Consider the following 26,876-nt stretch of genomic DNA (forward strand, 5'->3'; position numbering starts at 1 on the left):
ATCCTGTGGAACCCTATGTACTTCGTAGAAATAGAGATAACAAAGGTAAGTTCTTACCATATCTCATATTTTTTATCTAGTATTAAACTATTTATTTGTTGTCATTTAGCAGAATTCAAAAGCCCAATCCTGGGATTTCAGTTCCACTGCGTGAGCTGGCTACCTGCACACACATGGGCAAGTCATGCACCCATATGAACCCAGGCCTGTAGAGCGATAGAGTATGTAGTGATGCGGCCGCTGGTCTCAATGCCGACAGCGGAATCCCAGCAAGGGATGTAACATAGGCATCGAAATACCGACGCCTATGTTAATCCCGACGCCGGAACGCAGAGGCCGCCAGCCACCACTAAGGGAGGGATATGGTTACTTACCTACCCCAGTCGGGATCTCTTCATGTCGGGCATCCGCTGTCGGGATTTGAACCGCCGCCGGAATTTCAATCCCATTCCGAGAGATAGTATTGAGGCTGATCTACATTCTTAGATCAGCCTCATTTTTACTAGCCAGCTTTTTAGATTTTTAATAAGCTTAAAACAATTTAAATTGTGAGTAATGCTAAGGGATATTCTTATTAGAGATGTGCGGGTTCGGTTTTATTCGGTTCTTAACGAAAAAAATAATCACAAGTTCGGATTAGTTAGGGTTTATTTTATTGGCTATCCAAAACACGTGACAGGCGGATAGCAAATATGATGTTGTTTTTGAGATCCGAACATATCCGAGTAAATCCAAGTAAAACCGAACCGCACATCTCTAATTCTTCTCAGTCCTAATAAATGGCCATAACAACAAAAGAAAGAAAATAACCTATGGTGCTATGGAAACCAATATGTAACAATAATGAGGTTTAAATTACAAATACAAAATAGAGGGACAGATACACCTAGCTGCTGTGATAAAAGTTGCCAGCAAAAGACCCAAATCCATATCCAAAACACACAGCGCTGGGGAGAATCTCTTAATCCCTTATTAATGGGTGTGTAACTAATCCACTGTACACATCACTACAATAAATTAATACATAAGTCAAATCAGTGAAAATAAATATAAAAATGCATATGTGCCATTAATAAACCAATCAATGCAAAATAATGAATCTAAATGATAAAAAAGATATAAAGATTTATACATAATCATGCATAATATAGGTCCAATACACATTGCACAGTATGCAGAGAATATTTTTCAGAAGCTGTGAACCCAAACACTAAATCAGTCTGACTGAGTGCCGGTGATTATGTATCGTATAAAAGTTATAGCTGGCAGTTCTTTAATATATCCCTGGTTGCAGCCGCAATAATGCTTCAGTTAGTAATTCCTGTCAACATTTGCCCACATTCATGAGAAATAGAAATTAGTCTTCCATGACAATTAGGAGAAATATGAAATAGACATAGAAATGTGATGGATGTGGCACTTGTTATCCACTAAACACTAAAAGGGTGGAATTCTACCTGGTTACTGCCTCTGGCTACAGTTGGTGGAATGGCAGATTGAACTGTGGCTGCAATATTTTACATACGGTTGCTGAATGCCAAAGATGCCAAGAAATGTTGCTGGCCAAATTCTAAACCAGCAAGTTTATTGTGTGTGCAAAACATGGTATGTGTTCAAACCCACCCAGTTGTAATGCTTATATTATGGTACTCACGTTATCAGAAATGACAAATACTGAGGAGAGTCTTAGGGGTATAATTACTAAAGTGTGGGTTTTTAGAAGTGGAAATGTTGCCCATAGCAACCAATCAGAATCTAGCTTTTATCTTCTAGAAGGTGCTAGATAAATGCATACTTGCCTACTTTTGAAAACTAGTTTCAGGGAGATGGTAGGTGGCAGCAGAATGTGCTGCGCGCCGCTCAGGGGACGTGTCATGTTCCACCTAAATGGGCGTGTCTAGTTCCGCCTATGGGTGTGTCTATTGTCACTCAATATTAAATATTATGCCACAGTGCCCCCTACAGAATTAAATTATGTGCCCCAGTATTAAATATTATGCCCGAGTGCCCCTTCAGAATATTTTGCTCCGCAGTGCCCCAACATTAAATATTATCCCTAACAGTGTCCCCTCCAGAATTTTATGCCCAGTAGTAAATATTATGCCTCACAATGCCCCCAGTATGCCGCATATTACCCAAAGTATGAATAGTATGCCCTTAAGTATTAACATTATACCCCACAGTGCACTCTAACATTAATATTATGCCCCCAGTATTAAAATGTATGCTCCATCAGAATTAATATGACAGAGTACTTACCTTTTGTGGCGGGCTCCTCTCCTGATGATAGCCCGGCGTCCCGAACATGCTGCCGCTACTTCTGAATGCATAGTGCATACAGAGCAGCTTCTGAGCACCTTATGTATCACGGAAGTCATGTGAAACATAAGGGTCTCGGGAGCCGCTCTGTATGCACTATGCATTCAGAAGTAGAATCCAAGCGCTGGGCTTGTGATGGTCGGGGGCGGTACCTGCTCTCAGGCATCGGAGGCTGAAACTGAGCTTGTGTGGGGGACCATTGCCCCGCCGTTATTCCAGCCCTGCTGCTTGCTAGACCGGCCACCGCTATCCACAACCCCGCGGTGGCCGGACTTTAAGTCATGATGTGCCCTTCGCAGACCCCGCCCTCCGTCCCATTCTGGACTCGCGGGAGTTGAAGCATACATTGCGGGGCAGCGGGAGGCTAAATTAAAAATCTGGAGCACTATGGATAAATGTTAAGTAGAATCTGATTCTGATTGCGTGCATCTTTGCTGTTCTGTCTGAAGCTAACAAATGCCAGAAGGGCCGATGCGGCTGAGGTCAGGCTTACCGCCGGCACTGCAGTATTCACCCTGTTTTTTTTTACATTCACTGCGGCTGCATCACTGTGTAATGACGTCAATACACGGCCGCGTCATGACGTCATTACGCGGCAGGCGGTCATGTGAACCTGTGCGTCTGGAGGCTATTTAGCCAGCTCCTATGAGCTGGCAACTTGCTACACTGCCCAATGTTATGTGCGGGCGCGTCATAACGCTGCTGCGTCATGACGTAATGAGACGCTGCCGGGTTTGAGGATGCGGGGCTCAGGGCCAGGGGTTATCAACGCCATTAGCTCCCCTCTGTCACTCAATTCGGCGGGTGGAGTTTCAAAAATCTGTGTACCGCACCACAAGGGAAAGGAAGCCATGGGCACACCAGATGAGATCCAGTCTCCCACATCTCAGCAGCAGTGGTTGGAGCTAAAGGGCTGCTCAGGAGGCTGCCGTGTGAGCGCTCAGTGCTGCAGCAAGTGTGCGGGGCCAGGCAGAAATGGAACAGCAGCAGGTTAGTGCTCCCATGCCAGTGTTTACCCTTTCTCCAAACAAGTGTTCCCCACCATAACTGACCCCCCATCCCAGTGTCTCCCACCTTCCCTCCCCAACCATCCCACTGCACCCATCTCACTGCTCCCCACCTAGAACCCCCAAGCCAGTCACAGTGACCCCCTTCATTCAGCCTTGTGTTCCCACCTACCAACCTCATCTCTCTGCCCTTTCCCATCCTGCCCAGTCCCCCTAACCAATGGACACCTCATTGCAGTGACTCCCACCCTGCCAGCTCATTGTCTCTCCCCTTCGCTCCCCAGTCAGCCCACTGTCCCATCTAACTTCCCCTCAGCAAGAATACCCAGACTGTCCAGTCAGTGCCCCCCCCTCATTCAGTCCAGTGTACTGCCTTTTCCAGCCTAGTGTCCCCCTCCTTACCACCACCATCTCACTGCCCCCTTTCCATCTAGCCCAGTGCCCTCCTATATATCACCCACAGCCTCTCCCCATCACCCACTGCCTTTCACCCTCTACCAGGCGTCACCCACTACCTCTCCCTGTCACACACTGCCTTTCACCATCATACTCTGTCATCTACTGCCTCCCCTCTGTCACCCATTTCATGGTGTCGCCCATTGCCTCTCTCCATCACTTATTGCCTCTCACCATTACCTTCTCCCTGTCACCCTTTGCATCTCCCCACATGGACCACTGCCTCTACCTGTTACCTTCTCCCTGTCACTGAACTGCCTCACCACCTCCCACTATCTTTTTCTATCAGCCGCTGCCTCACCCTTTGCCTGTCACCCTCTGCCTCTTCTCGGAGTCACTATCTCCCCGTCACACTCTCCCTGTGACCCTCTACCTTACATCACCCACTGCCTCTCCCTGTCACCCTCTGCCTCTTCTCGGAGTCACTATCTCCCCGTCACACTCTCCCTGTGACCCTCTACATTACATCACCCACTGCCTCTCACTCCGTCACCCACTGCCTCTCTCTGTCATCCTCTGTCATCCACTGCCTTTCCCTGTCATCCGCTATGTCACCCACTGCCTCTCCCTGTCATCCTCTGTCACCCTCTGCCTCTTCTCGGAGTCACTATCTCCCCGTCACACTCTCCCTGTGACCCTCTACCTAACATCACCCACTGCCTCTCTCTCACTCCGTCACCCACTGCCTCTCCCCGTCATCCGCTATGTCACCCACTGCCTCTCCCTGCCATCCGCCATGTCACCCACTGCCTCTCCCTGTCATTCTCTGTCACCCACTGCCTCTCCCTGTCATCCTCTGTCACCCACTGCCTCTCTCTCACTCTGTCACCCACTGCCTCTCCCCGTCATCCGCTATGTCACCCACTGCTTCTCCCTGTCATCTTTTATGTCACCCACTGCCTCTTCCAGTCATCCGCTATGTCACCCACTGCCTCTCCCCGTCATCTTTTTTGTCACCCACTGCCTCTCCCCGTCATCCGCTATTCACCCACTGCCTCTCCCCGTAATCCGCTATGTCACCCACTGCCTCTCCCCATCATCTTTTATGTCACCCACTGCCTCTCCCTGTCATCCTCTGTCACCCACTGCCTCTCCCCGTAATCCGCTATGTCACCCACTGCCTCTCCCCGTCATCTTTTATGTCACCCACTGCCTCTCCCTGTCATCCTCTGTCACCCACTGCCTCTCCCTGTCATCCGCTATGTCACCCACTGCCTCTCCCTGTCATCTTTTATGTCACCCACTGCCTCTCCCTGTCATCCGCTATGTCACCCACTGCCTCTCCCCGTCATCCTCTGTCACCCACTGCCTCTCCCCGTCATCTTTTATGTCACCCACTGCCTCTCCCCGTCATCCGTTATGTCACCCACTGCCTCTTCCCGTCATCCTCTGTCACCCACTGCCTCTCCCCGTCATCCTCTGTCACCCACTGCCTCTCCCCGTCATCCGCTATGTCACCCACTGCCTCTCCCTGTCATCCTCTGTCACCCACTGCCTCTCCCTGTCATCTGCTATGTCACCCACTGCCTCTCCCCGTCGTCTTTTATGTCACCCACTGCCTCTCCCCGTCATCCGCTATGTCACCCACTGCCTCTCCCTGTCATCCGCTATGTCACCCACTGCCTCTCCCTGTCATCTTTTATGTCACCCACTGCCTCTCCCTGTCATCCGCTATGTCACCCACTGCCTCTCCCCGTCATCCTCTGTCACCCACTGCCTCTCCCCGTCATCTTTTATGTCACCCACTGCCTCTCCCCGTCATCCGTTATGTCACCCACTGCCTCTTCCCGTCATCCTCTGTCACCCACTGCCTCTCCCCGTCATCCTCTGTCACCCACTGCCTCTCCCCGTCATCTTTTATGTCACCCACTGCCTCTCCCCGTCATCTTTTATGTCACCCACTGCCTCTCCCCACATCCGCTATGTCACCCACTGCCTCTTCCCGTCATCCTCTGTCTCCCACTGCCTCTCCCTGTCATCTTTTATGTCACCCACTGCCTCTCCCTGTCATCCTCTGTCACCAACTGCCTCTCCCAGCCATCCGCTATGTCACCCACTGCCTCTCCCTGTCATCCTCTGTCACCCACTGCCTCTCCCTGTCATCTGCTATGTCACCCACTGCCTCTCCCCGTCATCTTTTATGTCACCCACTGCCTCTCCCTGTCATCCGCTATGTCACCCACTGCCTCTCCCTGTCATCTTTTATGTCACCCACTGCCTCTCCCTGTCATCCGCTATGTCACCCACTGCCTCTCCCCGTCATCCTCTGTCACCCACTGCCTCTCCCCGTCATCTTTTATGTCACCCACTGCCTCTCCCCGTCATCCGTTATGTCACCCACTGCCTCTTCCCGTCATCCTCTGTCACCCACTGCCTCTCCCCGTCATCCGCTATGTCACCCACTGCCTCTCCCCGTCATCCGCTATGTCACCCACTGCCTCTCCCTGTCATCCTCTTTCACCCACTGCCTCTCCCTGTCATCTGCTATGTCACCCACTGCCTCTCCCCGTCGTCTTTTATGTCACCCACTGCCTCTCCCTGTCATCCTCTGTCACCCACTGCCTCTCCCCGTCATCCGCTATGTCACCCACTGCCTCTCCCTGTCATCCGCTATGTCACCCACTGCCTCTCCCTGTCATCTTTTATGTCACCCACTGCCTCTCCCTGTCATCCGCTATGTCACCCACTGCCTCTCCCCGTCATCCTCTGTCACCCACTGCCTCTCCCCGTCATCTTTTATGTCACCCACTGCCTCTCCCCGTCATCCGTTATGTCACCCACTGCCTCTTCCCGTCATCCTCTGTCACCCACTGCCTCTCCCCGTCATCCTCTGTCACCCACTGCCTCTCCCCGTCATCCGCTATGTCACCCACTGCCTCTCCCTGTCATCTTTTATGTCACCCACTGCCTCTCCCCACATCCGCTATGTCACCCACTGCCTCTTCCCGTCATCCTCTGTCTCCCACTGCCTCTCCCTGTCATCTTTTATGTCACCCACTGCCTCTTTCCGTCATCCTCTGTCACCCACTGCCTCTCCCTGTCATCCTCTGTCACTCACTGCCTCTCCCCGTCATCCGCCATGTCACCCACTGCCTCTCCCCATCATCCGCCATGTCACCCACTGCCTCTCCCCGTCATCCGCCATGTCACCCACTGCCTCTCCCCATCATCCGCCATGTCACCCACTGCCTCTCCCCGTCATCCGCTATGTCACCCACTGCCTCTCCCCATCATCCGCCATGTCACCCACTGCCTCTCCCTGTCACCCTCTGCCTCTTCTCGGAGTCACTATATCCCCGTCACACTCTCCCTGTGACCCTCTACCTTACATCACCCACTGCCTCTCTCTCACTCCATCACCCACTGCCTCTCCCTTTCATCCTCTGTCACCCACTGCCTCTCCCTGTCATCTTTTATGTCACCCACTGCCTCTCCCCATCATCCGCTATGTCACCCACTGCCTCTCCCCGTCATCTGCTATGTCACCCACTGCCTCTCCCCGTCATCCGCTATGTCACCCACTGCCTCTCCCCGTCATCCGCTATGTCACCCACTGCCTCTCCCCGTCATCCGCTATGTCACCCACTGCCTCTCCCCGTCATCCGCTATGTCACCCACTGCCTCTCCCCGTCATCTTTTATGTCACCCACTGCCTCTCCCCGTCATCTTTTATGTCACCCACTGCCTCTCCCTGTCATCCGCTATGTCACCCACTGCCTCTCCCGTCATCCTCTGTCACCCACTGCCTCTCCCCGTCATCCTCTGTCACCCACTGCCTCTCCCCGTCATCTTTTATGTCACCCACTGCCTCTCCCCGTCATCCACTATGTCACCCACTGCCTCTCCCCGTCATCCGCTATGTCACCCACTGCCTCTCCCCGTCATCCGCTATGTCACCCACTGCCTCTCCCCGTCATCCTCTGTCACCCACTGCCTCTCCCCGTCATCCGCTATGTCACCCACTGCCTCTCCCTGTCATCTTTTATGTCACCCACTGCCTCTCCCCACATCCGCTATGTCACCCACTGCCTCTTCCCGTCATCCTCTGTCTCCCACTGCCTCTCCCTGTCATCTTTTATGTCACCCACTGCCTCTTTCCGTCATCCTCTGTCACCCACTGCCTCTCCCTGTCATCCTCTGTCACTCACTGCCTCTCCCCGTCATCCGCCATGTCACCCACTGCCTCTCCCCATCATCCGCCATGTCACCCAATGCCTCTCCCCGTCATCCGCCATGTCACCCACTGCCTCTCCCCATCATCCGCCATGTCACCCACTGCCTCTCCCCGTCATCCGCTATGTCACCCACTGCCTCTCCCCATCATCCGCCATGTCACCCACTGCCTCTCCCTGTCACCCTCTGCCTCTTCTCGGAGTCACTATATCCCCGTCACACTCTCCCTGTGACCCTCTACCTTACATCACCCACTGCCTCTCTCTCACTCCATCACCCACTGCCTCTCCCTTTCATCCTCTGTCACCCACTGCCTCTCCCTGTCATCTTTTATGTCACCCACTGCCTCTCCCCATCATCCGCTATGTCACCCACTGCCTCTCCCCGTCATCTGCTATGTCACCCACTGCCTCTCCCCGTCATCCGCTATGTCACCCACTGCCTCTCCCCGTCATCCGCTATGTCACCCACTGCCTCTCCCCGTCATCCGCTATGTCACCCACTGCCTCTCCCCGTCATCCGCTATGTCACCCACTGCCTCTCCCCGTCATCCGCTATGTCACCCACTGCCTCTCCCCGTCATCTTTTATGTCACCCACTGCCTCTCCCTGTCATCCTCTGTCACCCACTGCCTCTCCCTGTCATCCGCTATGTCACCCACTGCCTCTCCCGTCATCCTCTGTCACCCACTGCCTCTCCCCGTCATCCTCTGTCACCCACTGCCTCTCCCCGTCATCTTTTATGTCACCCACTGCCTCTCCCCGTCATCCACTATGTCACCCACTGCCTCTCCCCGTCATCCGCTATGTCACCCACTGCCTCTTCCTGTCATCCGCTATGTCACCCACTGCTTCTCCCTGTCATCTTTTATGTCACCCACTGCCTCTCCCCGTCATCCGCTATGTCACCCACTGCCTCTTCCCATCATCCTCTGTCACCCACTGCCTCTCCCTGTCATCCTCTGTCACTCACTGCCTCTCCCCGTCATCCGCTATGTCACCCACTGCTTCTCCCTGTCATCTTTTATGTCACCCACTGCCTCTCCCCGTCATCCACTATGTCACCCACTGCCTCTTTCCGTCATCCTCTGTCACCCACTGCCTCTCCCTTTCATCCTCTGTCACTCACTGCCTCTCCTCGTCATCCGCCATGTCACCCACTGCCTCTCCCCATCATCCGCCATGTCACCCACTGCCTCTCCCCATCATCCGCCATGTCACCCACTGCCTCTCCCCGTCATCCGCTATGTCACCCACTGCCTCTCCCCGTCATCCGCTATGTCACCCACTGCCTCTCCCCGTCATCCGCTATGTCACCCACTGCCTCTCCCCGTCATCCGCTATGTCACCCACTGCCTCTCCCCGTCATCCGCTATGTCACCCACTGCCTCTCCCCGTCATCCGCTATGTCACCCACTGCCTCTCCCCGTCATCCGCTATGTCACCCACTGCCTCTCCCCGTCATCCGCTATGTCACCCACTGCCTCTCCCCGTCATCCTCTTTCACCCACTGCCTCTCCCCGTCATCCTCTTTCACCCACTGCCTCTCCCCGTCATCCGCTATGTCACCCACTGCCTCTCCCCGTCATCCGTTATGTCACCCACTGCCTCTCCCCGTCATCCGCTATGTCACCCACTGCCTCTCCCTGTCAGTTCATCACAGACGCCCGGAGGCAAGTTATCATTTGGTGCCCCCCCCATTCTCCATTCTATCATTTGGTGCCTCCCCCCATTCTTGCAAGCGGGTCGATGTTCCCCCACTGCGCATGCGCACGACGGAGGGAGCTCCGTCGTGCGCATGCGCGAGACCCGGCGAGCGACGGGCTCTCCATCGCTCCGGGTATCGCACCAAAGGGAGCGTGCTGTCGATGTTGATTGACAGCACGCCCCCTTTGGTGGGCGTGCCGGGGGCGTGCCTGCCAGATAGAGGCGTTCCCATGGAGGAGGGCACTGATTCAGAGCGAGCGCTCTGGTCAGAGCGTTCGGCTCTGAATCAGGCCCTAATTGTGGTGAATATATTGTGGGTGATTTGAGGTGGAGCCCCTTCAGTGCTGGCGCCCAGCGCCTTCATTGTCTCCCATAGTCCTCCTGCCCCTGTCTTATCACTGTCGTGTAAGGGGGTTGATATATTTAAAGATATATATTTTATCACTCTGTCATGTTAAATAATTTAACATGGCAGAGTGATAAAATATATGCTCTTTAAATAAATCGCGCACACTGGGTGCATGCACCCGGCATCCATTCACAGTGACCCTAGCGCTTGGGGGCTGCCCGGCATGTCCGTAAGTGCCGGCCACGCCCCCAGGAGTGATGAACAGGGGGCGTGCAATAAAGACACGCCCCCTTTTCTTTGGTCATGCACCCTTTTCGGCCGCGCGTGCCAAAGGAGCGCGCAGAAGTGCCCTGTCTCTTGATCCGGCACCCTGCCTGCTGCCGGACCTAGGGCCTGATTCAGACACGCTCGCGAGCGCTATCGATGGTCGGCCAGTGGCGTGCGCGAGCCCCGGAGCGAGTGAGAACTTCACTCGCTCCGGGGCTCGCTACAAAACGGGGCGGTTGTCGATGTTGATCGACAGCTCGCCCCGTTTGTAGGCGGGAGGGGGGGGGTGGCTGCACAAACTGAGGCGTTCCCGAAGGAACGCCTGCCGTTTGTGGGCAGCAATACTGACATCATTCGTGATGTCACTAGTGGACTTCCTGCTCTATTAGAGCAGGGAGTCCACTCGGGCTTGCGAGACCTGAGACCCTAAGACAAGGGCCTCCTCGCAAGCCCGATGGTCGCCATAAACGCAACCATCGCCAGGCCGCCCGCTAAAGCTGTGGGTGGTCACCCACAGCTTAACGAGTGGCCTGGAGGCCGGGCAAAAGAAAAAGCCGTCCCGCCCTGATTCAGAGCGAGCACTCGCAAATAGCGAGCGCCTCTGAATCAGGGCCCTAGAGTGAACACTAGTGATAGCCCACATTTTACTAGCACTGGCATGTTTTTGTGCATAAAGTGCACAGCAGGAGCGCCTGTGTGCTTCAAATGCCAGGGCTGTTCACAGATATATTGGACCTCATTCAGAGTCGGTCGAAGCGGCCGCACGGTCGTACGGGAAAAGGGGCCGGATATTCAAATGATTCCCTCGTAAGTTGCGTCCCTAAGTTCGGATCGGTAGCTGGCCGACCAAGGGGAGGAAGCGGTTGGAGGACAAAAAAATACGGCCCCTTCTCGTACGCATTGCACGTCAATTCCAGGCATATAAGGATTAATCAAGACCATCGGGGACCATCGGAACTGGTCGTAGAGCTTAAGGTTGACCTTACCCTCTCTTAAGCTCTACGATCATGTCAGTGTAAAAACCTCCCATGTCACATGTGCCATGATGCTACTTTGTTAATTATGCACTCCCATAATCCGTATGCACTCCCATAAAAGGCCGTTCGCATAATGAGGCACGCCTGCGTTCGGATCTCCACTCCCCCGTTTTCAAGCACCTTCCCCTGTTACCACCCACAAACGCCTCCATCTGTCACTGAAGCTACCGACCTGGCTGTGTTCAAGGAGAGAGAAATTTCTGATCGTAGCGGCAAGTTTGCACACGCGCATTGCGAACTTTACGCATGCGCAGTATATCGAACATCGTTGGCGTACGATCATGCGGCCGCAACGACCGACTCTGAATGAGGTCCATTGTGTGTACAGTGCAACTGCTAAAGCATATGCAGACGGGCGATGATTGCGTACTGTGCATGCGTATGCTTCGCAGCGCGTGAAGGCACCACACAGTGATTGACAGGCAGTGAGCGTTTGGGGGTGGTGACGGGGGGTGGTCTGTCCGTTTGAATCCATTGCCTGGGCGTGCATACATTAGCCAGTGAGATTGCATACGCAGCTTGAGTACTTACTGCGTGCAACTAGGTTAGCAATTTGTAATTAGGGTCAGGGCTGCTTTAATTTTGCGTGAGGGGCCGATGGTACTTGATGTTACCGATGTTTAAGGTTTGCAAGGTATTACGGATGTGAGATAGCGGTAGTGGGAGGCAGTGGGCGTCTCTATGCTGGCAGTGTGACGGTATTACGATTGCAGTCATTAGCATATTTTCGCAGCAGACCTGCGTGCGATTAAGGAGCTGCAATTGCAATAGTGATCCTTAATGAATCAGGCCCTTAATACATTATATTATAAAGGAGCAATTGGCACAGATGAACAGCTTTACCAGTTCCTGGAAGCTGAAGTCCCTGTCATCAATAGCGGTCTGCTCCTCACATGAAGAGAGTAATATGCAGCGCATGACTGTTTAAATGTGTTGCATATGATGCAGTTGCCATGGATCTTGATGGAAATAGCATTGGTATGGGAAGATTAATATGCGCTGAAGCTAATCAGTTTCCGGTCAGTAGGAATCCTCCCCCAAAGTGGGCATGTGCCTATCTTGGACTGTTGAATCAAATCTAAAAGAAACTGTAGCACTCTTGGGTCTATTTCTTATAGGGTACCATAGATAGTGCCACTTGTATTTAATCATTATGGATGACCACTAATAATAATAATTCACTCAACTGTGTTCCTTTGGTGTTATAACATACTGGGTCATATTCAAGAAAAGTCCGTTTCCGTGATACTTTTTCGCCAATGATGTAATTTTCGCCGGTTTGAACTTATCCCCGTATTCAATTATTCCAACTTTTCGCCAGTGCGAAATGTCAATGCATCAGACCTGGCGAAATAGCATCACCTATGAATAGGTGGCGAGAAAAAGTGCAGAATTGGGGTTTTGGGGTGCAGACTTCCCGAAACCACCCAGCACCCTTTGGACAGTTCACTAAAGGTAATCTGTGCCAAATGTTTTTTAAAGTACCTTAGGACACCCCAAAAAAGTACTTTCATTTTAGGGGTGAAAAAAAAAAAAAATCAAAGTTGGGGGACAGACTTGAAAACTAGCGAAATAGACTCGGGGGGGGTCCCCAAGTTAGCCCCAGGTGTTTTTTTGATTGCAAGTAGTTGCGTCAGGTGCATTTTTCAAGTTTTTTTAAACTTCATATTAGCAACTTCAAGATATGCTAGTACTCATTTTCATGTACCCCAAATTTGATGGGAGTAGTTATTTTCCCCCAAAAAAACTCCAAAATGCTATTCTTCGCCACATCTGTGAAAACGCTATATACCATTTAAAAACCCCAAATACTTGCAGGCAGGGCTATTCGGGGGTATCCAGAATGATCCCCCCCCCATGTCAGAGCATCTTTTGGGGGGTGTCAGTCTGATTTCCCCAAAAATGACAGAACTTTTAGCTGATTTCAGTGTCGCTGGGGACCGTTTTTGCTGATTTGGAATTGAATACGTGGATAAGCGGGGACGAGCACGATACTTTTTCGCACCCAAAAGCTCAGATGATGGCGAAAATTCAGCCGACTGACTTTTCGCTTCTAATTGAATTAGGCCCATAATTAACAATATATTTTTTATGAGCAAAATGAAAGGACAGCTCAGTGAGTGTAGGGTTTAGCATTACTGCTTCAGCGCTGAGGTCGTAAATCCAATGCCTGACCAAGGCTTTTTCTGTATGGAGTCTTTATGTTCTCCCTGTGTTTGTGTGGGTTTCCTCTGGATGCTGCATTTTCGTACTAACAAACTGGAAATCAGGATAATCATGAACTCCCCTCTCATTTATCACATTACCTGTCAATCACCAACAATCGCTTCCAGTTCCTCCTTCCTAGTAAATGCAGCCTCAAGTCCCTGGCACCTGGAGCAGCTCTGACCACTCATCAGCAATGTTCTCCATTCCAGTCCTTTTAAGACACCAATTTGCGCCGTTGGGGAGCAAGGACAGGTGGGGTTAGTAGATGCAACTCTAAACAGTAATCGCTGGGTGAGAGAGGAAGCAGGTTAGCGTACTGTCGCTTAGGGGCTGGAGAGAAGAACCACATGGTCAGACTGGGTGAGCCTGAGGAGAGGAAAGAGGAAGAGTGTGATGGAGCCCATTCCAGCGGTGTGTTAGGAGTGAATTGATTGCATCAGAGGTCACATTTAAATTTTCCGGACTCCTGCGCATGCGCGGTCTACTGACCATGTGCAAAAGCCAATGTCATAGATGATGTTTTCCTATCCTATCCCTAGGAGGAGCCATCTTAGCTTATAGGCACATCCAGGCAGCTGCCCAGGGCCCCACAATTTTAGGGGCCTTTAAGCAGGGGCAGGTTGGGCCAGGGGGTATCTTCATGGAGTGTTTGGCCACTCGCTCCGTCCATAGGGCAGCTGGCTGAAAGACAGGCAGAGAAAGATGCTCCCTGGCTGCTGTGCCTGTGATTTGCACACAATCAGATTGGGCAGGCAGTATTCTCTACCTGCCTTCCAGTCTGCAGCCACAGACCTGGATTTGGGGGGAGGGGGACTGATAGCACATCCCCCTGGGCTCCCCTTTCTCCGGGGCCCCCATACTTTAATCACAGTTGCAGTCATGGCTGAACTGGCCATATAGCAGTTCTAGCACATGCCAGAAGGGCTGATGGCCAGATGGGCCAGTCCAGCCGAGCAGCAGCAGTTTTCTTCTGAAGAAACAGCTTAGGAGCCAAGAAACTTGTTTAGCCACGTCCCTTGAGGTATTCCCAAATGGGCCACTGTCTCAGAGCCCCGTCCTTTAATGTGGGGGGGCGGGGCCTATGGCGCTGCTGCTTTCTGCAACGGGAGTACATAGGCAAACGCAGGGAGGGTTTCCGTCTGCCTGGAAACCCCCGTACCCAGCCCACACCATGACCACAGTAGAAATAGTAACATAATAGTTCTTAGTATCACAAATGAAATAATTAGCACCACCTGTGGATCTTTTAACATGTATCAGCCAGTAATAAATAACCTGTGCACCAACTAGGAGATCTGGAAAACATGCACTGCTATAGAGCCCAATATGTACATATATGTCCAGGGCAGTGCTGGGTTCTTCTGCTGCTCCTCCAGGCTCCCAGACTTGCTCCAATGCTCTGGAATGGTGTCCACATCTAAAATAAAAACATTCAACTCAGGCAGGATGGCACTACTGCTGCATCTAATGACTTCCTGTGATCCTGTATATGCTGGAATTATGACACACAATACACTTTGTATGATGCATATTAAAGCTGGATTAGTGCTAATTATGCCCTCTTCATGGACTGGCCACACTCGCTCTAAAATCAAGCATTTGGAAACCCCCTTCTAGAAATCCTGCATTTTCCACTGGAGTCCTCTAACATAAATCATGAGAGGCTGAGGCCACCCACAGCCTGTAATCAATTAATTAATATTTTATTTATTTTTCTTTGCACTTTATTAAACAGTTATATTGACTTGATGAGAGTCCAGGTACTCGGAGGGGGCGGAGCCTTCAATGTGGGGGCGGAGCCTTCTGTCTGGGGGACGGAGCATTCAGTGTCTAATGCAGGGCTGGACCACTGTGCACTGCTGCCTGCTGGGTATACCGGTTGGTTGATCAGACAGGATGTCACAGGGAGGTGGAGCTCCTGCCAGTGACATCAGCATGGGAAATTCTACATGGACCCGCAGCACAGCTAGGTTTGGACACCCAGAGCTGCTCCCTTTCACAGTGGGGGTCAGCTACATCATACAGTATACCTTATTGTGTACTAGGAGTCATCCCTGGCTGGCTGTGCTGTTTTACTTTTCTCTCCATCTCTTCCCCATTTCCCTGTCTCTCCCCAACTCTCCTTCTCCTCCCTCCTCTCTCTGTCTCTCCCCATTGCCCCTCTCCCCCCTCCTCTCCCTGTATCTCCCCATTGCCTCTCCTCTCTCTGTCTCTCCCCATTGCCCCTCTCCTCTCTCTGTCTCTGCCCATTGCCCCTCTCCCTCTCCCCCCTCCTCTCCCTGTCTCTCCCCATTGCCCCTCTCCCCCTCCTCTCCCTGTCTCTCCCCATTGCCCCTCTCCCCCCTCCTCTCCCTGTCTCTCCCCATTGCCCCTCTCCCCCCTCCTCTTCCTGTCTCTCCATTGCCCCTCTCCCCCTCCTCTCCCTGTCTCTCCATTGCCCTCTCCCTCTCTCTCTCTCTCTCTCCAGCTTGTTTCTCACCAGCTATTTAGCCACTTCAAGCTGTGTTTCCCTGTTATGTGACTGAAGAGGAAATTCTCACACTATACTACTGTATAACAAAACTAATAAACCAATAAAGGCACATAGGGAGCATGTAAGCGCTCCCTATGTGCCTTTATTGGTTTTTTAGTTTTGTTCAGTACTGAGTATCTCCAGAAATACTCTTGGGAGCTGCTAAGTAGGATACATCTTCAGTTCATGTTTAATATTTTTGCGCCTGGTTTAGATTTTTAGAATCTTTTGGTGAATCAATTTACTGTATAACAAAGCTGTAATGCAGAGTCAGGGGAAAACCTAGGGGTCTATTTACTAAGCAGTGTTAGGACAGAGTGAAAAGTGATAAGGTGCCAGCCAATCAGCTCCCACCTGTCATTTTTCAAACAGCCTGTGAGATGGCATTTAGGAGCAGATTGGCTGGTACCTTATCTCATTTCACTCTGTCTCCTAACATTGCTTAGAAAATAGACCCTAGTTTTGTATTTTAGCTCCATTTCTCTTTGACAGTTTCATGTCTAATTTCCACATTGGTACAAGAATGATGCTTTCCAGTGTGGAGTCATTGGGGCAGATGTGCTGTTATACATGTTTGCAGGTGCTTATTAAATGCTGTTTAACAAATACTGTAGAGGTAAAAATGGGTTTTAATACTTAATTGTTGTCTCTTACAGGTCTGCTTTTAACAACAACCTAAGCGCTGCCTATGACTGCCTCAGTGCTGGGGGGAGGAAGATGAAGCCTGGTGTGACTGGAAAGAGTTATTGTGAGTTGCTGACCAGTATTTGCCAGGAAGGTGATATCCCTGGTGACATTTCTTCTCTTCCATAACAGGGTGGTTCTGTTACACCAGATCACTATGTTAGGCTAATACACAGGGTTTTACTTGTCTGGGCTGCTCCTGACCAGTGTGGGTTCAGCACTGCTCTATGCTACTTCATCAGTCTGTATTAGGCAGGCCTTGGTGTTGTCATTGCCCCTCCTCTGTGATATTCCCACTCATGTGGAATGGAAAAGTCGGCAATGCCTATCCCTTGTGACACTACTGCCTGTGTAGCACTGGCCATCACTTAGATACATAGCAGAGAGGTAAGAGATGGTGGCGGTAACCAGTGAGCGCTGCACCCAAGGTAAGTAACTTCTGTACATTAGCTATACATGGTGATCTTCATGTTATGGGAACCTGTCTCTTTCTATGTTAAGGATTCCCAGCTGCTTAGAGGTGATGTCCATCAAAATAAGAATTTTGAGAATAAATCCCCCCCCCCCCCCTCCCCTCCCCTTCTGGGTCAGTGCATTATATCCCTGTCATTCAGGAGAATCTTCCTCCTAGCAGTTAACAGATTGTTCTCCTGCCAGGAGAACAATCAGATTTTAAATTCCACCCTTTCTCCTTCATGCACTAGGGGACACTGGAGGCTTCAGACAGTATGGGGTATAGACGTGTGCCAAGTGGGAGCTGCCACTTTAAATTTTTAAGTGTGACTAGCTCCTCCCCCTCTATACCCGCCTACAAGCCCAGTCTTAGTTATTCACATTTTCAGGGTATTTAAATAGAGGGTTGCTGCGCTGAAGCTAAACAATATCTACATTGAGGAACAGACAGGCAGCAGCTGTGCTGCCTCTCTGCATCGATCGAGCTGCCAGGGGGACCCGCTCGCAACTGCACACAGTTCGCCTGGGGTCCCCGACTACAGTCTCCATATTGGAGGTCTCGCATGCCGCTGCTCGCAGTGCGCATAGCGGTCCTCCATTAGTCAGCGGAGCAGCGTTGTGAGTATGCCCTGGCTCCCCGTCTAGCGGGGTAGCCAGGTCAACATTAAATTATAATTATACAGGAGCAGGCTGCTCCGATTAGCGGGGCAGCCAAACATATCACTAGCACATCATCCTCGTGCAGCAGACATAGCACGCTTATAACCCAATTTAAGCGCAATAGTGGGGGGGGGGGGGTAGCCTAGCTCAAGAGTCCTGCTCCTTCCTCCCAGCGTCCATCCGCGCTTCCCTCGAGGGTGCTGGCGACCATTACACGGAGGGACATTCTGCTACATACGTTAAATGCTGCTGCATGGACTGTAAGTCTAACCTGGACTGTAAGTAAACAGTGGGTTTAGGCTGATCAGGAGAGTATTTAAGGTAAAACTACTTAGTGGTTACTTCCTTCTTTGCCTAGCGTTTTCTGGCACTGCTAGGAGCTCTATTAGGGCAAGTGTGGCTCTCTCCTGCCTCTCTGTATCTCATATTCTTCTTTTGACCTTTTTCACTACACTTTACTGTTGTTTGTGTGGGGTCTGTATGTATCATAACTGAAAGGGATGCTAAGGCGTCCCAAAAGTTATTTACCTGCAAAAAGTGTGCAGAAAAAATGTACAGGGGCAGTCATCTAACTCCCTACTAATGTGTGACCATGCAATCCTGAATAACAATCTTCAGGGATGTCATTTCCGCTGTCTTGAATGGCGCAGGTTACAATGTGCTCCAGTGGCGCAATCGTTCAGCGTGCTGTACTTATAAGATAGTATCGGTTGAGCAATACCGAGGTTGTGAGTTCACTCACCTGGAGCAAATGTAATTTTATGTCCCATCTCTCTGACGAGATGGAGGCTTCTCGGAAAGAAGAAGAGGTCTCCAGGTCAGCGGCTCTAGAAAAACCAGCATGGGCAAGGTCCTTAGCTGAATCCAGGGATGGGATCTCAAAAGCGTGACTATTTCCCGTACACAACTGGATCCTCTCCACAGGTCTCAAAGAGACTGTTGCCCTCAGTCCTCCAATTGGAGGAGGAGAATATGCCAGTCTTCCAAGGGCAAATATGCCCCAAATTCGCCTAAGGAAATCCAGTAGGAGCCTGAGCCGATGTCCGGATAGAGGCTTTACTTTCTGCAATCCGCCAGGTATAGTAATTACACGACAGTCTTTCTTTCTAAAGAAACAAAGACAAGCTTTTGCATTCAGTAGAGTGGGATTCTCTTTTGATGTCAGATTAGGAACATCCATTTAAAATAAAATTCAGATGTCCCAGCGGTTGTTATCCTTTTATCCTACAGATAGTAGAAAATCTGGTGAGGAGCTCAAGTGGCTCACCTGATAAGGCGATTACACCAGTAACAGAAAGGTCCCAGGATCGAAAGCCAGTCTGGGACAGCATGCCACTTTGTTAGTTTACTCCCCCTACAGTAGTCTGTCTAGGAAGACTATGCTACCAGTTCCTGGGGCAACAGCTTTAAAAGAGAATACTATCAAGTCCCTTTAAACAGCTGCAGGCCTCTGCGTCCTGCGATTGTAAGCTGCTGGAAGCTTATTCTGTTAGCAATATAGGGGAAGCTGCGACTTACCTTGGAGAAATTGGTTGACGTCGTCCAAAGACGTTTGCAATATATTCATCTCTGGCGTTTTCGGCGCATAGGGCGCTGTGGCTTAAACAATGGCAGGCGAATGCAAGATAGAAGAAAGCTGTGAAAGCACTTTCATTCACGGGAAGTGTATTTTTTGGGAACTAGATAAATGGATTTCTCAAGCTACTGGAGGTAAATACACTTTTCTTCTGTCTGCGGCTCCTCCCTCTAGAAGATCTTACTCGGGACCTTAGTTTTGGTCCTTTCGTGCTCCGGGACGTTCACGTGGTCGCTTCAGACGAGGACCATCAACTTCCCGTGGTTCCAGAGGACATGGCAAAGCCACAACAACATTTGATCAATAGGAGGTTAAGTCCACTACCAAGCCTCGGGCAGGATGGTCTTCCCTCTCACCTGGGAATCCACAGAGTGGGAGCGCATCTTTGGGACTTCAAAAAAGTATGGACTAATCACTCGGGGATGCAAGCTCATTTTTCAGCTTCAACCTCCACTTAGGTTTTTTTTACCAGGTTTACCAGTCTCCAATGACAGGAGTGTCGTTTTACAAGAAGCAATAGACAGGCTTCTATCCACAAGAGTGGGGGTCCAGGTTCCCAGAAATCAGACCCGAAAGGGTTTTTACTCCAGTCTCTTTGTGCTTCCGGACGGACAGCTCGATGAGACCTATTCTGAACTTGATGGATCTCAAGCCATACCTAAGGATTTTCAAGTTCAGGATGGAGTTCCTTTAGTCGGTGATTGCGGGCCTAGAGGAAGGCGAATTCATGGTATCTCGAGATATCAAGGACGCCTCCCCTCACATTCCTATCTGGCCGCCTCACCAAGTGTGTCTGAGATTCGCAGTTCGAAATTCACATTTCCAGTTTCCGGCCTTTCCCTTCGGCTTATCATCAGCACCCAGGGTATTCACAAGGGTCATGGCTGTGATGATGAGTCTCCTTCGAAAAACAAGGGATCACTATTATCCTTCACCTGGACAATCTCCTTCTGAAGACCCATTCCAGGGACAAATTACTGCACATCACAGTGACTCACAGCCCTCTCATTCATCAAGGGTGGATCCTGATCTTTCCCTAGTCCCATCTGCAACTGACGCAGAGGCTACAGTTTCTGGGAATGATCATGGACATTATGTCAACAGATGTTCCTCCCTCAGGAAGAGGCAACTTCTATGCAGGAGATGGTGAGGATTGTCCTTCGACATCATCAGGTATCGATGCATGTTTGCATTCAACTCCTGGGGAAGATGGTTGCAGCATTCGCGGCCATTCCTTACGGAAGGACCTTTCAGCTTGCCCTCTTCTCAAAGTGGACAGGATCCCATCTTTTCCTTCAACAACAGGTAAGGTTAAGTCCCAGAACTCTGATATCCTTTCTCTGGTGGTTGAACTCGGTACACCTAAATGGAGGAAAAGAGATTCGGAGTGTGGGAGGGGCTGGGGGGCTATCATTTAGGAACTTCACTTCCAAGGCCACCGGACATCACAGGAAGCGAGTCTGCAGATGAACATATTGAAATTAAAGACAGTGTTCTACGCTATTCAGACAGCAGATCACCTGTTGTGGGGCCGAGCAGTCAGGGTCCAGTCAGACAACGCTACAGTGGAATACATAAACAAACCAGAAGTTGGCCGGCTATGAAAGAAGTAAGCCGGATTCTAATCTGGGCGGAAATGTTTGCGATCGGCAGGATGTGCAGCCAGGGGAATGGGTACTACATCTTCAGGTTTTTCACCAGCTTGTCCAACGGTGGGGGTCTTCTGCAGGTCGACCTCATGGCATCCAGATGAAATCATCAACTGCCTCTCTACTGCTCTTCGACGCGGCAGTGGCAGTGGATACACTGTCATCGCTGTGGCAGTTCCAATTTGTCTATCTGTTCCCTCCGTTCCCTCTTCTCCCTGGATTCTACACATCAAAAGGGAGAAGGCCAATGTTTTATTGGTGGTTACGGATTGGCCTCGCAGAGCTTGGTATATTCCATCATTCAACTTGTAGTCTTCTCTTTTCGAATCTTTGGAGTCTATAGAGTTAAGATTTCTTTCGTAGACAGTAACACTTCTTCTCGCGCTGGCCTCAGCCAGGAGGGTGTCAGAACTGGGAGCTCTATCCTGCTATCCTCCATACTTGGTGTTTCATGAGGATAGAGCCGACCTCCGTACAAGAATGGATTTTCTAAGGTGGTTTCGGCTTTCCACATCAACCAACCTAGTGTGGTGCCTGTTTCTTCCACAGGATTCACCTTCGTCAAGATCCTTGGATGTTGTTAGGGTTCTTTGTATGTATGTAGAGAGGACTGTAGCCATAAGTAGAACAAACACTCTATTTGTTTTGTAGGATGCTGCTTGTCCTGGTTGGCCAGCTTCCAAACAGTAGCTGGCCCGCTGGATTTGTCTGACCATCAGATAGGCGTATATGGCCTAATTTAGGGAGCCTCTGCCTTCTCTTACAGCGCATTCCACTCGCTCAATGGGTTCCTCGTGGGTGGCTGCTCGCGGGGTTTCCATGGAGTTACTTTGCTGGGCGGCTACTTGGTCTGGCTGGCATACGTTTATTCGTTATTATAGATTTAACATTGTGGTCTCTGCAGCGCAGTATGGCTGGTCTGTTTTGCAGGGTTCTCAGCGCTCTCCCGCCAATGATGGGAGCTCTGGGATGTCTCCACTGTCTAAAGCCTCCAGTATCCCCTAGTGGATGAAGGAGAAAACAGGATTTTGGTACTTACCGATACATACCTTTCTCTGATTCTGCGCTGTTCCTTCCTGCCAGGGTTGTGGTAATTTTATGTTATGACTGTTAAAGAACTGTTTGACGTCTTTTCTCTTGTTGTGTTACTGTTACTTCAACCTTCTAAAATGTTCTGTGTACTTGCTTCGTCTCCTCGTCTTCCGTTTGTCTTTTTCTCAGCTCCCCTCGGGCACAGTTTCCTAAGACTGGGCTTGTAGGGGGGTATAAAGGGGGAGGAGCTAGTCGCACTTAAAATTGTAAAGTGCCAGCTCCCACTTAGCAAACGTCTATACCCCCTAATGTCTGAAGCCTCCAGTGTCCCCTATGGAATCGGAGAATATTATAAAGTACCAAAATCCTGTTTTCCATACACTGCGGCTTGTATTGTGTTAGGCGCACTGAAAGTGCACATCAAATAATTATGTAATGTTGCTTTGCTTGGTTAATTACTGGCTGTCAGGGGCGTCAGAACGATTTATGTTGTAGGGTTATGAAATAGGTCCTGAGAATATGGAATCGACGTGATTTTGGCAGATTTGCGGCTAAATTTGTTTTTGCCATATAACTCATTGCCGCTTTATATTTAGCTGTGAAGTCGATGAAATCACGCCTGTTCTGTGATCTAGGAATCTATTACATAAGCCCCCATATGTTGTATAGTGTTACTAAAAATGCACTTGGGCAGTATAACTACTAAAAGATATTAGTGGAACTTATCTTAAATTAACTATCCTATCTATTCAGATGCTGATGTACCTTACGGTTTAATCATAGCTTGTCATATGTAGGGATGACTACTATACGCTTTCACGAGCGTATGGCTAATCACCGTAGCTCTATTCATCAGGCATTGCTGATGGATGTGTCCCACAAACCGGTTGCGAAACACTTTCTGGATGCGGGCCACCAGGTCGCTATGCTTAAATGCAGGATCATAGACTGAATACCGAAACCTTATTGTGGAGGTGATCGGGCATTGCTTCTGAAGAAACTTGAAGCCAAGTGGATATTTAGACTTGGGACCATGTCACTCCACGGATTGAATGAATATAGTACTTGAAATGTGTTTTTGCGCTGATAGGCTTTTCGGCATCATGATTTTGATGCACCTGTGCAGTGTGTGTATGTTTTTTCTTTGCGATACAATTTGTATGCATATTTATTTTTTGGGGTATATTTGTGTGTATATTGTATATTTGTTTTGTGCTTTATGTTATTGGTGTCTTGTGTATGTTAATATTTATGTATATATTTTTTTCTGGGTATTCATTTAAGTATATGGGTGTGTATTTTAATATAATTTTAACATGTCTGTATTTGTTTTCTTTTCTCTATTCACCTGTAACCCTGGTCTTAGTACCCTTTGATGTAATGAGCTTGTGCCTATCGATATTTGCCCCACCTGATTGGACTTAGAAGTTTCTCTTTGCATGTGGAACACAGCCTAACATATCCTTATTCCAGACATATTTGTCTGCTGCACCCGCTACTTCCGGTTCGGTGGAACGCGGAAGTTGGTGTAATCTTGGGGCAGAAGTGAGTTTCTGCTCCCTGGCTGGAACGCACTCTGGGTTGTAGCGTGTGGTACACGCTGCAAGTATGATTATACATGTGATGCGCTCTGAGCCTTTACCGGTGAGATCGCGGTTTTCTGATGTTTCTAGTGCATACTTTTAGCTTATACTCGGCGATGGTGATATGTTATGGTGTGTTCCTTACTTGATTACTTAATTAGTGTTATTATGCTATAGGTGTTGTATGGGTATTTATATAACCAAGGGGGCTGAATGTCCTCTCTGTAGGTGTTTTGGGCTTTTTGTTCATGCTGCGCTGTGTTGGCTGTGTTTCCTGATGAAGGGCTCATTGGAGTCCGAAAACGTTTGAGCAGTGTATTACCTCTGCCTATATGTGAGTAATAAATAGCAGCCTTTTTATATGCAAGAAGAATCTGGTGAGGCGCCCCCCCGGGAGAGTTAGGGTCAGGCTAGGGGAAGGGGGGTTAGAGTTAGGCACCCCCAGGGGGAGGTTAGGGTCAGGCACCCTCCCCCCCTGGGAGGGTTAGGGTACGGGGAGGGGGGTTAGGTTTAGGCCCTTGCTGGGGGAGGAAAGGGTTAGGCACTAGGGGGGGAGGTTAGGGTTAGGCACCCCGAAAGGAGGGTTAGGGGGGGAGAGAGGGCTAGGTATAGTAAAAAATACTTACCTGTCGGGATCTTGTCATGCCGGTCTACCGGCGTCGGGATTTGAACCGCTGGACTTAAACATACCGATTCCACAGAAGACTAATGTTGCACTACAAGTGTAGTAATATTCAAAATCATTTGTACATTAAACAATCGATAATTAAGCTACATTATATTGTAGAGACTTGCACAGGTTTATATGCTGGACTGTAATAGTAGCCCAGAAATGACAATAGCAGTGGCAGAACTTGTGACTAGTGGGCCCATGTGCTGAAATATGTTTTGGGCCCTCCTCCTCTGCCCCACCCCAAGTTCATAGTGACATGGAGAGGTAGAGGGTGAAAGGGAGAGGCAAGAGGGTTACAAGGAGAGGGTGATAGGTACTGGGTGACAGGGAGAAGCAGTAGGTGACAGGGAGAGGGTGGCAGGCAGTGGCTGACGGAGTGGCTGACGGAGTGGCTGACGGAGTGGCTGACGGAGTGGCTGACGGGGAGTGGCTGACGGAGTGGCTGACGGGGAGTGGCTGACGGGGAGTGGCTGACGGGGAGTGGCTGACAGGGAGTGGCTGACAGGGAGAGGGTGACAGGGAGTGGGTGACGGGCAGTGGGTGACGGGCAGTGGGTGACGGGCAGTGGGTGACGGGCAGTGGGTGACGGGCAGTGGGTGAAAGAGAGAGGTGACAGACAGTGGGTGGCAGGGAGAGGGTGACAAATATATTACTGTTTAGTTACGTGGTCCCAGAACTGCAGCTCATTTGATCCTCCTTGGGTTTTAATGTCGGGGACAGTCACAAGATCATGACATCTGTTGGTGGCAGTGGTAAGGACTACCTCAGAGGAAGAGCCAGGCCAGTCGGGGAGAAGCAGGGCGGGATGGGGAGGAGCAGGTAGGAGAGAGGCTATGAGGGGAGGAGAGGAGGGCCCAGCCTCCTCCAGCCGGATTACATCCACAACCACAGCTCATCATTCCATGATGTTACCACTGGGACGGGTTGGCGGCACATGGTGGCGTATATTGAGTCAATCTGACTCATTATAATCCAGCCAGCTGCGGGTCCCTTTATTTCGGCGGGACGCAGTGCAATTCACCAGCTGCACCACCGGTAGTTCCGCCCCTGGCACAAAGTCCCTTTATTTCGGCGGGCCGCAGTGCAATTCACCAGCTGCACCACCGGTAGTTCCGCCCCTGGCACAATGGCAGGAGTGACTTTTTGTATCTCAGAGTTAGGATTCTCCATCTTCTTCATAGTCTTTGTAGTTTAGTCATATTCTGTTGTTTCTTAGGAACTTTGAAAACCAAGTATAAATGTACCTTTATTTTGAGAAGAAACATGTATGCAGTATACATGTAGTAGCATGTTTATTGAAAATAATATATGAAAATGACATTGATCCATAGTATACAACCTCTGTGTTGTATATGATTTCTTCTTAAGAATTAAAAGTTCTCAAACTTGACAATTTTTAGGTAGTTTGAAGAGAAAACTTATTGGGAGATTTCTGCTGCTGTCTTTAGCCCCACACTGATAATTGGATAAATTGTATATCTGGTAATGGTTAATGACCAGTTGACACTTCAATTTGGAAAAGTTTAATGCCTTTCAAATCTGGTTTAGTGCCAGAAGGGAAAACGCCTCCATTACGGGACTGATATATCTATAGCCAGCTAAGATATCCAAGGTTTCCAAAATAAAGTAACAAGTAATATATCTAGGCTGTTATCTGTGTGGAGTTTGTATATTTTCCCTATGCTTCTGTGGGTTTCCTCAAGGGGCTCTGGTTTCCACCCACGATGGAAGGTCCTGGAAGGATAAGCTTGGTAATCATCCCACAGTGCTTCCTATAGAGCAGCACCTCGTGTGGCCATGGTTACTATGATGACCTGTAGAATGCTTCCTATTATTTTCCATGTAATAAATATCTAAATAACACTCAAATAAATGAATCCAGAACATCTGCTTTTTATAAATCATTTTCTTTTATTGAACATATAGTAAAAGGCATACAAGGTACAAGCAGAGGTAGACAATGTAACTCTGATACAGTAACACAGCAAGGTAACGATACAAACAATGGCAATAACAAATGAGAACAGAACTAAGGGCCTCATTCAGAGGCGGTCGGAGGATGCAAGCGATCGCTCAGAAACTGGGCGGCCGCTTGCATCCTGACCGCCCGCCTCTGTTTCGGTTGTTAGGCTGTGGGTTTACACCCACAGCTCTAACGACCGCTAGGGTGATGGTCGCGATGGTCTCTGACGACGAGACCCTAGGGTAGGGTCTCACTTGTCGTAAGCCCCGGAGAGCTTCTGGCTCTGTCAGAGCCGGAAGCTCTCCACTGACATCACTAGTGATGTCAGTGGGGCCTCCCCCAAACGGTAGGCGTTCCCATGGGAACGCCTCCGTTTGGGCTGCCACCCCCCCTGCCCGCCTTCCAAACGGGGCGAGCTGTCAATCAACATCGACAGCTCGCCCCCTTTGGAAAGAGACCCGCTACGACCGGCGCTGTCGGTCGTAGCGGGTCTCACGCATGCGCACGAAGGAGCCGGCTCCCTCGTGCACATGCGCACTTGACAAACATCGAGGCGGCTGTGCGGTCGT

General features: G+C 50.1%; 1 long non-coding RNA gene across 1 annotated transcript in view; it reads left to right on the plus strand.

The window, feature by feature from the left end:
- Positions 1 to 23,474, plus strand: part of LOC148479056 (uncharacterized) — a 49,464-nt gene extending 25,990 nt beyond the window's left edge. The window contains exons 3-4 of the long non-coding RNA XR_015872005.1: positions 16,691 to 16,782; positions 22,945 to 23,474. This is a non-coding gene — a long non-coding RNA (uncharacterized LOC148479056). The remainder of the gene's footprint in view (positions 1 to 16,690; positions 16,783 to 22,944) is intronic.
- The last annotated feature ends 3,402 nt before the right edge of the window (positions 23,475 to 26,876 follow it).

The sequence above is a fragment of the Taudactylus pleione genome, unplaced genomic scaffold (genome assembly GCF_031769625.1).
Source record: "Taudactylus pleione unplaced genomic scaffold, aTauple2 ptg000641l, whole genome shotgun sequence".
Lineage (NCBI taxonomy): Eukaryota > Metazoa > Chordata > Amphibia > Anura > Myobatrachidae > Taudactylus > Taudactylus pleione.